The sequence below is a fragment of the Magnolia sinica genome, chromosome 2 (assembly GCF_029962835.1).
Source record: "Magnolia sinica isolate HGM2019 chromosome 2, MsV1, whole genome shotgun sequence".
NCBI classification, from domain to species: Eukaryota; Viridiplantae; Streptophyta; class Magnoliopsida; order Magnoliales; family Magnoliaceae; genus Magnolia; species Magnolia sinica.
This window is the reverse complement of record NC_080574.1, coordinates 134,491,438-134,505,897: the sequence shown is the minus strand read 5'-3', so window position 1 is coordinate 134,505,897 and position 14,460 is coordinate 134,491,438. Positions and strand designations below refer to the sequence as shown.

The 14,460-nt window shown below is 40.5% G+C and overlaps 1 pseudogene; it reads left to right on the top strand.

Moving 5' to 3' along the window:
- The first annotated feature begins 435 nt into the window (after positions 1-435).
- Positions 436-14,460, top strand: part of LOC131228043 (uncharacterized) — a 67,261-nt pseudogene continuing 53,236 nt past the window's right edge.

Below are 14,460 nucleotides of genomic sequence, written 5' to 3'. Positions count from 1 at the left end.
TTTTTGGGATGAAGCCTAAAATGATATGTAAAAATGGATGAACGGAATGGATGAAACACATACATCATGGTGGGGCCCACAGAGCACCGATCACCAGCCCGGTGGCTGGTGGCAGGAGAGTAGCCAATCCGTTTCCTTCCTCACCGTCCAATAGGTGGCCCTCACGCAGCCAGAGTATCAGATAACTACCCAAAATTAATTACTAATCAAATCTCCAATCAATTTGTGTAGTTGTTGGCCACCAACAATTTGGACGGCCTTGATTGGCTATGGATGTGCAGTACACGTTGATTTACCATTGATGCATCAGATGTCAGGATCTAGTGAACTGGGGCAAACATACGTTATAAACCACCTCACTTTCAAAGCGTTTTATTCTTGGCCTGTGATTATACGAGGAAAACTACGATATGTACTCTGGCGGGTGGGAGTCTGATGGACGATATGCAAGGAAGAGGATTGGCTGGTGTACCACTCACCAGCCATATGGTGCGGGTACATGTCATTACATGGCCCCAAAATGATGTATTTATTATATCTACACCGATCATTTATTTTTCAAGATCATTTTAGTATATGAGCCAAAAAGTGAATCATATACAAATATCAACTGGATCACACCACAAATGGGATAATGACTTTCAATGTTAAAACATTCGTAGGGCCACCATAACGTTTATTTTCCATCCAAGCTGTTCATAAGGTCAAAAAAGACCTTTATGCAGAGGAAAAACAAATATCATATTGATCCAAAACTTCCGTGACACTCAAAAGGGTTTCAATGGTAGAATTTCAATCCCCTACTACATTTTGCAGTGTGGTCCACTTGATCTTTATATCTATCTTGTTTTCCATCTCAAGCCTTAAGATGAGGTTTCCAAATGGATGGACGGTTTGGATATAAGACATACCTTATGATGGGACCCACGGAACTTGCTGACGTCAAAGCATCAGCTAGATCGCTGATGTGTGGTACACCAGCCAATCCGCTTCCGATATGCAAGCACTTAGGAATCTCCTGTGGACCCCAAATGATTCAAATTAATGCTTCCAAATTTTGGGTCCCAGCTAGATGTATCATGAACCGAAAATTAAGTTTATTTGATAATCTAAATATAGTGTTGGTAGACACTGTTGTATGTATGAGAATGAAAAATATTCAATGGCCCTATCTTAATAAACATGTGCCCATGAATCAGATGTCAGTATTGCTAAAATCAATTTTATTTTTGGTACGTGACTTGGTCATTTCCACAATTAGGCCGGTTTATTTTGAGTTAATAGTGTTGCCATTACCATCCACTCTCACAACTTATGAGCGCCTGTATATCAAACTCCCTGCTCTGCAAGAGTATCAAACTTCTTTCCCTTTACTGATGTCTGCGTGACATTATATACATATTAGCTGACAAATAATCATGGGCCTTAGAGAATACGCATTGGGCCTCGCCATGATGTATGTGTTTCATCCATGGCATTCATATATTTTCCTGGATCATTTTATGGTACGAGACTAAAAATGAGGTATATATATCCCAATCTCATTATAGGAGACATTGTTGAATGAACTTCAACCAGTAAAAACTTTTTGGGGCTATAAAAGTTTTGAATCAAGCTGATTTTTATTTTTTCCATTCGTCTGTGTCTGTATGACCTAATCAACATATTGGGTATCAAATAAACAGTACAGTGGGCATTAGGAGGATTTTAATGGTGGATATCCTCTCACTATTGTTTTCTGGTAGTGTGGTCCACCTGAGATTTATATCCCTCTCATTTTTGTGATCAAGCCCTAAAATAAGCTTTAAAAATGGATGTAACACAAACATCATGATCTAGAAAAATAGATAGACGGCGTGGAAGAAACATATACATCATTGTGAGGCGCTTGGAGCACCTACCACTAGCCATTGGCTATGGCAGGGGGAGTAGCCAATCCGTTCTCGTCTACATTCATTGGGCATGTGGACCCCACCTGATACAAGTCTCGCATGTTCTAATTAGACATGTGTGCTTCAATGAGTCGCACGCACTTTTTATCACCATCTCTAATCTTATTGGGTAATGGTAGGATTTTAATTTTTTGGTGTTTCACATGGGACTCTTTCCAAATCACGCTGTATGATCGGATGATTTAAACCGTTCAATCAAAGAGATTATTTGGCCTTAGGCCAGTCAATGTGTGGACCACCAGATGGACAGTCCAGATCGGACGACCATGTTACCACTATGCCCGATCTACTGCCCACCAATCAATATGTAGCTAACGGTTGGGATGATATGGTGGTTGCAGGCCGACGTTCTATTAGATATGGAAGAAAAATACGACTGAGGATTTCTCGCCTTTACCATACATCGCAGCCGCTCAAAACTGCATGCTGTGGGTTTTCTACGGCCTTCCTTTCGTGAAGCCCAACAACATACTCGTGGCCGCCGTCAACGGCGTTGGGCTATTCCTCGAGATCATCTATCTCACAATCTACTTCATCTACGCCCGCGAAAAGCAAAGAGTACGTACTTACTTTTACCATAACATGTATGAGATCTGAACCATTCATTATGTGGTTCCCACATATAGTCGTTTTTAGATGGATGACGGAACATGTCTGATTATTAGACTCCATGGGCCAGCCCAAAGCAGGTTCGGGTCCGGTTCTAGTATACCCGTAGCGTTTGGTTGTGTTCTGGTTTCACGGGTCTGGGTATCATTTTCTGAACGGATCTGATCCACTATGGGACTAGGTACCCGTCTGTTACAGATGGTTTCCGGATCAAATAAGTGGTTTTACATGGTCGGGCCCACACAATGGATGGATTAGATTTCACACAGGTATGTCACTTTGACACGTGCTTGGTTGGTAAGAGGGTTCTCTTACATGTGTGGCTAGGCAGAAACCATTACATTAAATGCTAGTGATTTCAGACCGCTGTGAGTTATAGTACTCCTAGTTGCATCAGTTCATTTGGGTAATCCATTAATCAATCTGAACCGTCCGTTAAATTCAGAATACATTTCATGGGCTACCATGAAAAAATCGCATTGATATATAGGATGATCTAATCCATCACTGATTTGGCCTTAATTTTCATGGCAATGGATTCAACTGTTACGATTACCTAACAAAAGTGATTCTTTGACAGTCCATATTTAAGGCCATTGATCCAACGGTTGATATTTGTAATTAAGTCTGATGTTTCCATGACAACAGGTGAAATGTGGATTGTACCTGATGAACAGTCTAGATCAATGGATTACCCAAGTGTCCCAATGCAACACTAATAAATTTAACGGATTGGATCTAACTGTAACCTGGTAAACGGTTTGGAAAAATTGGATCCTGACCGTTGAAATCAGATTATGTCCATTGGGTATCTTGCAGGACCCGGATTGAAGTCTGCTTTCCCCTTATCGGATAACAAGCTTTATAGAAGCCCCATCAAAATCTGGGCTCGGCCTGAGTCTAGAGCCCAGCTAATGTATGGTGAAGATTTGGAAGTGTTACCCTAGGCCCACCAAATCAATCTTATTTAAACCGATAACATGTCTATTCAACATTTACAGTTGTACGTGCTGAAGTTCATTGCCGCCGAGTTCGTGTTAATGGTTATGGTAGTTACAGTTACACTCACTTGTGTGCACACTCACATGAAGCGGATTGTGATCGTTGGTATCTTGGTTTGCATCTTCAGCATCTGTACGTACGCTTCCCCACTTTCTGTCATGGTAAGTACTTTCTTAGATTGATTCATTATTTATGTTTGAATAGGGTTCACACACACACACACACACACACACACACACACACACACACACACACACACACACACACACACACATATATATATATATATATATATATATATATATATGGGAAAAGGTACTATGCGCTCGACCTCATGAGTCCGTCCCATGAGGTCGAGCTGTGTGGGCCTCACTATGATTCGTTTCGAACATCTACCTCATCAGTCAGCTGCACCCTTGCATCGTGGGCCTAGGTTTCAAAAATCAAGTCAATCCGTGACTTGTGTGGGCCACACCACATACAGAAGTGGAGAGGGGCCGTGCACCATTAAAACATTCATAATTATTTTTTGGGCCCACCGAGATGTGGTTTACAAATCCAGCCCATCCATTATGTGTGTCCCACTTGGACGAGGGTTCAGACCTAGTTTCAGACGCATGAAATTTTCAGGTGGGCCCACCAAGTGCTTTTATATGTTTTAACGATGTCTTCACATGATTTTAGATGGTATGGCCCACTTGAGTTCCATATATGGCTGATTTTTGGGATATCCCATAATTTAAAGGGGACCCATCAAATGCACGGTGTTGATGGTCGACACGCATCACGTTGGGGTCCACATAGCTCGACCTCACGGGAGCTTATCGTGAGGTCGAGCGCATAGTACCTTTTCCAAATATATATATATATATATATATATATATATATATATATATATATATATATATATATATATATATATATATGCGAAAATCTATACAACCCTCCGATGAGCTCTAAGTGCTTGGAGCAAACCTTGAGTCCTGCACAAAAGGAAAACAAAGGAGACCCTGCCTCAAGCAGGGCACCCTCCGATGCCAAAGTCAGGCTAAGAAATGGAGTCTAAGTAGTGTAGAGTAGGGTGAGGGTGCTAGATCTCTCGTACTTGTTCCTATAGAAGTGACTCTTATTTATACCTTAGGGTCATGTTGGACGTGTTTGATAATCTCGGTACGGTCATCACCACTACGCGAGAGCTACACGTGCGCAGTTGTCGGCCGTTACCCGGAGATCGTGCGTTAGGCATTACTTCTGTCATATGTTACTGGATTCACTCCATTAATATTGTCGCTGACCAATCTCTCATCTGAGTCGACCTCGTGGCTCAGATCTTGCTCGACGATCTGAACCTACGAATGAGCTGATTGTTGACGCGCAAGGCAGGGAGGATCAAGTCGGAGGTAAGCTGGAAGAGTGCGTGGTGGCCTCTTCTGCATTCCGAGTCGACATGAGAACTCTTGCAAAAGAATTTGGAGACAGGTTGGCTCGGATGTTCTGCTATCGCTCCGAGGTCCTACTTGTAGGATGCGTGAAGACTCCTTCCGAGTCTTAGGTCAATGTCGTAGCTCTACAAGAGTTCTGGGTATCACTTCGGGTCGGACACTGTTAGTCCGAGGCTTTACTCATTGGTGCCTCTAAGTTAACTTTGATGCAGCTCGGTTCAGATTTACCCGTAACAATTAATATATATATATATATATATATATATATATATATATATATATATATATATATATATATACAAGGTCAAACTTTCCATGAAGTTGAGCTATGTGGGCCCCACCGTGATGTATGTCAAACATCAACCTCATCAGTCAGATGCACCATTCCATGGTGGGCCACGGGCTTAAAAATCAAGTCAATCTATGACTTGGGTGGGCCACACAAAGTATTTCTATATGTTTTAGCCATGTCTTCATGTAGTTTTAGATGGTATGGCCCACCTGAGTCCTGTATACAGCTGATATTTAGGATATCCCCTGACCTAAAGGGGACCCATCAAATGAACAGTGTTGATGTTCGAAAAACATCACGGTGGGCCACACTGCTCGACCTCATTGAAAGCTCCCATGAGGTCGACCTCATGGTACCATTTACCACACACACACACACACACACACACACACACATGTGAAATTTAGGGTCAGCTTGAGTAAATGGTGTGGGCCTTAATGAACTCGGCTTAGGACTTGTTTTATTTTTGGGCCATTTATAACTAACCCTTCATCATCAGTTAGCAGTTCATGATTCATGGTTGGTTATGTTTTCTGGGGTTGTTTCAGAGGATGGTTAAACAAACTAGGAGTGTGAAATACATGCCGTTCTATCTCTTGTTGGCTGGCTTCCTCAATGGGATCTGTTGGATGGCTTATGCTCTCATCAGATTGAATCTCTTCATTGCGGTAAATATGTTCACAACAATGGGGAAATGATTCATATCTAAAACACCCATGGCGAAGCTTTGCTATTAGTGGGAGCTATGGGAGCTACTAAAGTCGGGCCTACTTGGTCTTATGTCTCGATAATAGCAGTTGGGTCCCACTTTACATCACTAGTTGTAGAATCTCTCTGGATGTTTTTGATGCAGGTGTATCTTCATAATGAAGTGGGATCTGTGAGATGCAGAATGGCCACGTACGAGGTAGGTCTTACTACGGGACTCCGTAAATTTGCCAAACAAGGCCTATATAAAGGGATATTTTGGTGCTTCCCCAACGGTTATGAAGTTTTTGGTGCGTTGGTCAATATTCCCTATATGAATTGGTACCAGAGAAGGTCCCCGGTGTTCAAGTATGTGGGTGGATGATACACCAACATTCAGTGTATGCACTTGTTGAGTTAAACTTCCTCGAAGGAAATAACCTAATTACCTAAATTCTATCAACATCTCATTTCTCACTAGTTATAAGAGCATACACCTAATTTTAGTGTATGCATTATGAGAGCTGAAATTCCTCAAATGCACGTAAGGAAAACCAAATTCATCTAACTTCCTTTTCTTTGAAGATTCCAAATGGGCCACCTAATTTTAGTGTATGCATTATGAGAGCTGAAATTCCTCAAATGCACGTAAGGAAAACCAAATTCATCTAACTTCCTTTTCTTTGAAGATTCCAAATGGGCTCGGTGCATTGTTTGGTGCGGTCCAATTAATTCTGTACAGTTGCTACTACAGCTCAACAGTGTGGGACGACTATGAGAAGACGCCCAAGTCAGAGGTGTAACTTCCAGCATCGAAATCCACATTTGCCCCTGGCGGTGGATCATCTGAATTTCATTCTATCGCCCTCTCACCCAGATGATCATGATCAGTACACAGCTTTGATCACCTCAGATTTGCATTTGATATTTTTAAGAAGTTATGTTGTTTTTATATATGCATATAGAATGTGAAGGCTGATACATAAGCATTAAAAATTACTGAGAATTTGCTTATATAGTATTCAGGTAACTCAAAGAAAAAAGTCGCAATTGTTGGGTCATTTTAGATGCACCACTATAGGAAAAATAAATAAATTTATTTGGTGATCTTAGTATTAGATTGGTCGATATTTGTTGGATGGTTAAAAATGAAACATATCCAACGTTCTTATTTCAAAAAATAAGTATCCATAATTCAAAGATCAAGATTGTTTAACCAATTGGTTTCTAGATTGGGAAGTGGATTCCAATAAATCAGAAGTTTTCAATGGTTGGCCTTCAATCCCCTCTGATTTTGTGTTGTGGTCCATTTGAGGTTTGGATTTGTGCTCATGTGCTAAAATGAGCTAACAAAACGATTGGATGAAGTAGATATACAACGTACATCATGATGGGCCCCACACAGCTTAGGGCTGATTTGCAGGCAATATGCGTCCTAGAGACAGTGGATACCAGAATGCAGTCGGGTATATCAAGCATAACAGGCAGCCAGAGTATCACGTAACTTCCCAGTATTAATTATTAAATAAATGCTTTGAGTATTAAAAGACAATCGAATCTCAAATCAATTTGTGTCGTTGTTGGCCACAAACAATTTGGACGGTCTTGATTGGCTTGGAATGTGCAGTACACGTTGATTTACCATTGATGCGTCAGATGTCACAATCTAGTAAACTGCGGCAAACACTTTATAAACCACCTCTTTTTCAAAGCGTTTGTTAGAAAACGTTATTCACGGCCTGGGATTTTGCGAGGAAAACTTTGAGACTCTGGCGGAATGTGATGGACGATACACATGCACTTAGAAATTACATATGTGGACCGTGAGTTATTCTAGTTAATGTTTCCAAATTTTGGGTCCCAACTAGATATATCATGAACCAAAAAATTAAGCTTATTTGATAATCTCATGACTATGGTGTTGGTGGAAACTATTGGATGTTTGAAAATGGAAAAAAATCCAATGGCCCTGTTTCAATAAACATGTGTCTATGAATCAGAGGTCAGGATTTCTCAACCAATTTTATTTGTCTCGTGACCTAGCGACAATCTTTTTCACAATTTAGTCAGTTTAATTTAAGTTTATACAATCCACGTGCAATTTCTGAGTGCCTGCATATCAATTTTCCCAGAGTATGAAACTACTCTTCCAATTTTTAAATACAGGCCACCAAGTAATACAATTAGAGCTGTACACGAACCAAGTTAGCTGGGTTAACTTGCTTGACTCAACTCGAAAAAGCTCGATTCAACTTGAACTAAGTTTGAGCTGAATCGGGCAGATTTTTGGAGCTTAAAAAAATTTTGAGTTGAGTTTGAACTTGGCCGAGCTCGAATCGACTCGGATCGAACCTCAACTCAAACGGAACTCGGTTTGAACTAGTTGGGTGACTCGGTTATTTTGATATTGATGTTGGTCACCAAGTGTTCAATGAAATGATTTAATGAAGTGTTGTTTCGGTTTGATACATTGTGTGTGGGATCGGCCAGTGGCAAGAAAGGTATGGATATGAAACGAATCACTATAAAAATACAAACATTACATGATAAAATTATCCTTGAATCTTGATCTTGATGCAGCCTACTGAGTATTTGATGAAATATATGTAAACTGCTGATGCTGTTTACATACGGTGAGAGATTGAAGGTGCACTTCTTATGTCTGAGAAAATGCTGCACAGGGCTCGAACTTAGCTCAAACTGGCCCAAGCCATTGATCGAACTAAGCCGAGCTTGCTAGTCAAGCTCGAGGACTGAGCCAAGCTGAGCTGAGTTAGAGCTAGGGTCAACTAATGACAGAGCCAAGCCGAGTTGCCAAGGTCGACTCTGTTCAACTCGTGTACAACTCTACATACAATGGTCAGGCGAAGGCCTGGGCTTTCAGTTTATGCAAGTGCAAACGTGGTTGAGGGATCCAAACCATTGGTATGATGAGTCTCACCATGTATGACCAATGTCCCAAAATGGGCCACACCTGACACGTGATTGTTAACTGGACCCGATACTCAAGTGTGGTCCACCTGATGAGCCGATTGCCTAATTTTCATGCCAGTGATCTTCATGATGGGACCCATGCTTGGATGTTTTGCTCATGTGATAGGTTGGTGGGAAAAGAATTCCAGTCTAACATGCCCTAAGTTTGCACATAATTATTCTTGGGCCAAGTTGCAACTCAGGTCAGATGGCTCAGCTTGAGTTAACCCAAACCAAAATTTTAAACCCATGCCTGGGGCTGGGGATTAAGCAAAAGCCCAAGTTCAAGGAAAAAAGGACATTAAAGAAAAAGACCCTACTTAATAGAGAATTTACATTCGGGTGCCTTTTCTAAAACGGATTTCAATGAACTAAGGCATTAATTTCAATTAGGGCCAGTTTGTTTCAATGTAAATGAGGTAAATCAATGATAAAGGATTAATAATAACTTATTTGAGGTGTTTGGAAATAGTAGGAATTGCAAATGAAAAATCAAGTCAAACTCAACTTGTTTCATTACCAAAACTCTATGGGCGCCATTATAATGTATGCGTTGTATCCTCAATGTCTATTCATTTTCTCAGATCATTTTAGGGCAGGAGCACGAAAATGAGGTAGATCCAAAGCTCAAGTGGACTACACCACAAAAAATAGTGAGTTCAACAATGGTGTCATTATTTCCACTTCCAGTGGTGTGGTCCATTTGAGCTTTCCATTTGCTTCATTTTTGGGCTCAAGCCCTAAAATAATCTAGAAAAATGAATGGACGGCATGGATATAACACATACATCATGGTAGGGCGCAAAAACCTTGCCTCATTTTTTGATTCCGGACCTACCAAAAGGTGGAGATGTCAACATCTTACATGTGACCATTTTTTTTTTTTTTTAAAAATAAAAATTAAAAACCATGATAAGTAATAAATGCTTAATCCTGGTAAATACACAGTATTAAACAAGCCCTTGAACTACCTCATTAATTTAAGTAATTCTCACTGGACTGCATCCCTTAGGTTTTTTAATGCAAGGTGGGGTTGGTTTGTTACTTGTAAGAGTAAAGGGGCCAGTGGCTTGGGTGGGCTCCACTATGATGTTTATAAGAAATCCACCTCAACTATGAAGCACGTCACCCATTGTTAGGTCAAGGGCTAAAAAAATCAGCCCCATACTTGATTCAAGTGGACCACATGATTGGAAACAATGTACATGGCAACCCTTACCCTCCAAATTACTTCCTTGGCATCTAATGGTTGGAGTGGATTTCATATAATAATCACGGTTGGCCTGTAAAAATCAAGAGTACATATCTCTCCAAATTATTTACTTTGGTGTGGCCCATCTGAATCAATAGTCAACTTGATTGTTTGGCCTTGGGCCCAAAGATGGTTAGATTGGATTTCACAGAAACATTATGTAATGTTGGGCTCCTAAAAACAAAAACTCAAGGGGAGCATCCTTCATACATCTGTTTGGAGAAAAATACAGATTTGAAGGAAATTTTAGAGGATGCTCACCACCATTGGTTTTTTGGAGGTCCACCTTGAAATGTGTGTGGGATCTACTCCAACCATTATATTTGTAACCCCGTGTAGGCTTGGGGTAAAAAAAATTCAAGCTACCTGTCATTTAGTAGGTCATGCCAAAGTAAATAGTTAAGAAAGAAGTCCACTCTTGATTTTTGTAAGGCCCACGCACCCTCATAGTTATATGAAATCCACTCATATGAGATGCGATACTAAAATTCAGGCATGGGGCTCAAACATTTATGCATAGCTCATTGGTAGACCTTGCAAGTTTCAACATTGAGCTCATGGGTTTGAGTACCCATGTGGTATGTGGGCTTTAAGACGTCTGTAAAAGAAATAAAAAAAAATTAAAAATGATTGTTCATTATATGGGAAATAATTCGGAGGGCTATGACAACAAGGTACATTATTTCTAATCATGTGGTCCAGTTGAATCATGAATGTAGGCCTCACCCTAATGGAAACCCTTGCTCAAAGGGAAAATATAAATATCAGCTTCATTAAAAACCTCTATGACCTATAGGTTTTTAATGGTAGGTGTTAACCTCGATTATTTTCCTATTTTCTATTGTATATATAGTTCACCATGAAACTTTTCCAATATTCCCTTTCTCAATCAAACACATGAGCTAGTAAAAAAAAGAAAGCCCAAAAACTAGATATATGATATATCCAATGCTTGAGTGGGCCACCTTATAAAAAACTATGGGGGCCAAGGTTTTCAATGGTTTGTATTAAATTTCACTGTTTTTTGTTGTGTGGTCCACTGAAGTTTTGAATGTCGCTTACTTTTTGGCCTTATGTCCTTCCATGAGGTACTAAAAGTTGCACGGACAAAGTGGATGTCACGTGAACTGCAGTGGACCCCACTAACGTACTACTACAGTACCATGCAGCATGATTTTCATTGAAATAATCATGTGCATGTAAGACCGTGAAAAGTGAGTTTGTGAAGGTGAAAGGAGTCATTTTTCCTTTTAGTGTGAAACAAAAATATCATCTGCACCGGTCAATGTCAGTTTAGGCGGCCGTGTGTTGAAACATGTACGTTGTAAGACGTACTGTTCCATGGAAATAGCTTGAGACTATAAGGTTTTTGGTACGTAACCCAAAATACAGGTAGTTATAGGGAAAAAAATAAAATAAAATCTCTTTTCTTTATTGTTTTTTTTATTCTCCTTACATAGTTAATGTACAGTGCTGGGCCCACAGTACACGTGGGTCTGTCTTTGAATGATAACACAAATTATACAGTGGGACCCACTTATGAGGGAGCGGATTGGATACTGAACGCTTCAGTAGCCAAAACGCTACTGAAGTGACGTGGTGAAATTCAATTGGTTGAATGCCATGTGCGTGTTCCCTCACAATTAATGCTCTTTCTTTAGAGTTTTGTTAGACGTCTCTCTCCGTTTGCCCGTGCACGGGCTCGAGCAAACAAGGGGTAAACGTTATTTTCAACTCATTTCTATTCTTCGCTCCCACTAGTGCAGTGACATCACCACTTTTCATGGGCGCCACCATGATGTATGAATTGTATCCACACCGTCCATCCATTCCGTGATATCATTTTAGTGCATAATGCAAAGACTGAGAAAGATCCAAATTTCAAGTGCACCCTACCATAGAAAACAATAGAAATTGAATGCCTACCAGTAAAACCTCTTTGGGCCACGGAAGCTTTCAATCAAGCTAATATTTATGGATAATTTACCTTATTCCATGTCTTTTTTAACTTATAAAAAGGTTGGATCTCAAATAAACATCATGGTCGGCCCCAGAAAGGTTTCAACGGTAGCCGTTAGCTCCTACTATTTTCTGTGGTGGGGTCCACTTGAACTTTGGATCCGCCTAATTATTTTGCTCGCTCCCTAAAATGATCTCTCCAAATGGATGGATGGTGTGGATATAACACATACATCATGGTGGCCCACCATGATGTATGTGTTATATCCACACCATCCATCCATCCATTTGGAGAGATCATCGGTGGCAAGACTAGTTACCGTCTGGTTCAGTAGCCAGCCGACGTCCGAACTCTATTTAATTTAAAGAATTAAAAGTCCATCCTCTGCAAATTACGAAAATGCGGTCACATGAGTATTAAAAGTAGTAACATGTGTAAGTGGCACCCACCGTAATGTTTTTGATAAATCTATCCCGGCCATCAGTTTTTCTAGATTATGTTACAACATAGACCTAGCAATGATATTGATCCAAACTTGTAGTAGGCCACACGATAGGAAAACGTGAGGATTAAACTTCAGCCATTGAAATATTCAAGTGGCCACAAAAGTTTTGGATTATGTTAATGTTTTTATAATTTCAGTTCATCCCAGTAAGAATGACCTCATGAGCCATATGGATGACATATATAAATCATGGTGGACCCAGGAAATTTTCAACCACAGGAATTCCCCCACTTATTGTTTCCAAGCCGTACGGCCACATGAGTTTTAGATCTGCCTCATTTTTTAGGCTATATTTATCAGATGATATGAAAAAAATGATGGACGGAGTGGATTTCTCACAAATATCATTGTGTGCCCCGCCTAGCTCGCCGTCGAAGGAAGTCCATGCGGACGGCTTTGGCCGCAATTGGAAACGGACTGGAAACGGAAGCGGGTTGGCTTCTGAACCTGACGGATGTTACGTCACCAAGTTCTTTGGGCCCACCATGATGTTTGTGTTGTATCCACACCATCCATCCATTTGGAGAGATCATTTAAGGGAGTAAGCAAAAGAATTAGACAGATCCAAAGTTTAAGTGGATCCCACCACAGAAAACAGTGGGAGGTGACTGCCACCATCGAAACCTTCCTGCTGACTATGATGTTTATTTGAGATCCAACCTTTTTATAAGTTAAAAAAGCCAATGGAATAAAATAAAGCATAAATATTAACTTGATCGAAAGCTTTTATGGCCCAGAGAGGTTTTAATGGTAGGCGTTCAATCTCCATTGTTTTCTACAGTGGGGTGCACTTGAAATTTGGATCTTTCTCACTCTTTGAATTATGCCCTGAAATGATATCGCGAAATGGATGAAGGGTGTGGATACAATACATATATTATGGTGGTGCCCATGAAAAGTGGTGACGTCACTTCAACAGGGGAGTAAAGAAAATAAAATGACTTGAAAATAAAGTTTATGGTCGAGTGCGTGCACCAGCAAACGGAGAGACGTCTAACCGAACTCCAAGGAAAAGATCATTAATTGTAAGGGAACATGCTATTAGCATTCAACCAATTGTATTTCACCACGTCACTTCAGTAGCGTTTTGGCTACTGAAGTGTTCAGTGCCCAATCCACTCCCGGATATAACACATACATCAGGGTGGGCCCACCATGATGTATGTGTTATATCCACACCATCCATCCATTTGGAGAGATCATTTTAGGGAGCGAGCAAAATAATTAGGCGGATCCAAAGTTCAAGTGAACCCCACCACAGAAAATAGTAGGAGCTAACGGCTACCGTTGAAACCTTTCTGAGGCCGACCATGATGTTTATTTGAGATCCAACCTTTTTATAAGTTAAAAAAGACATGGAATAAGGTAAATTAACCATAAATATTAGCTTGATTGAAAGCTTCCGTGGCCTAAAGAAGTTTTACTGGTAGGCATTCAATTTCTATTGTTTTCTATGGTAGGGTGCACTTGAAATTTGGATCTTTCTCAGTCTTTGCATTATGCACTAAAATGATATCACGGAATGGATGGATGGTGTGGATACAATTCATACATCATGGTGGCGCCCATAAAAAGTGGTGATGTCACTGCACTAGTGGGAGCAAAGAAAAGAAATGAGTTGAAAATAACGTTTACCCCTTGTTTGCTCGAGCCCGTGCACGGGCAAACGCACATGGCATTTAACCAATTGAATTTTACCACGTCACTTCAGTAGCGTTTTGGCTACTGAACCGTTCAGTATCCAATCCGCTCCCCTTAATGACGACCCACTTGAAGTGGGACCCAT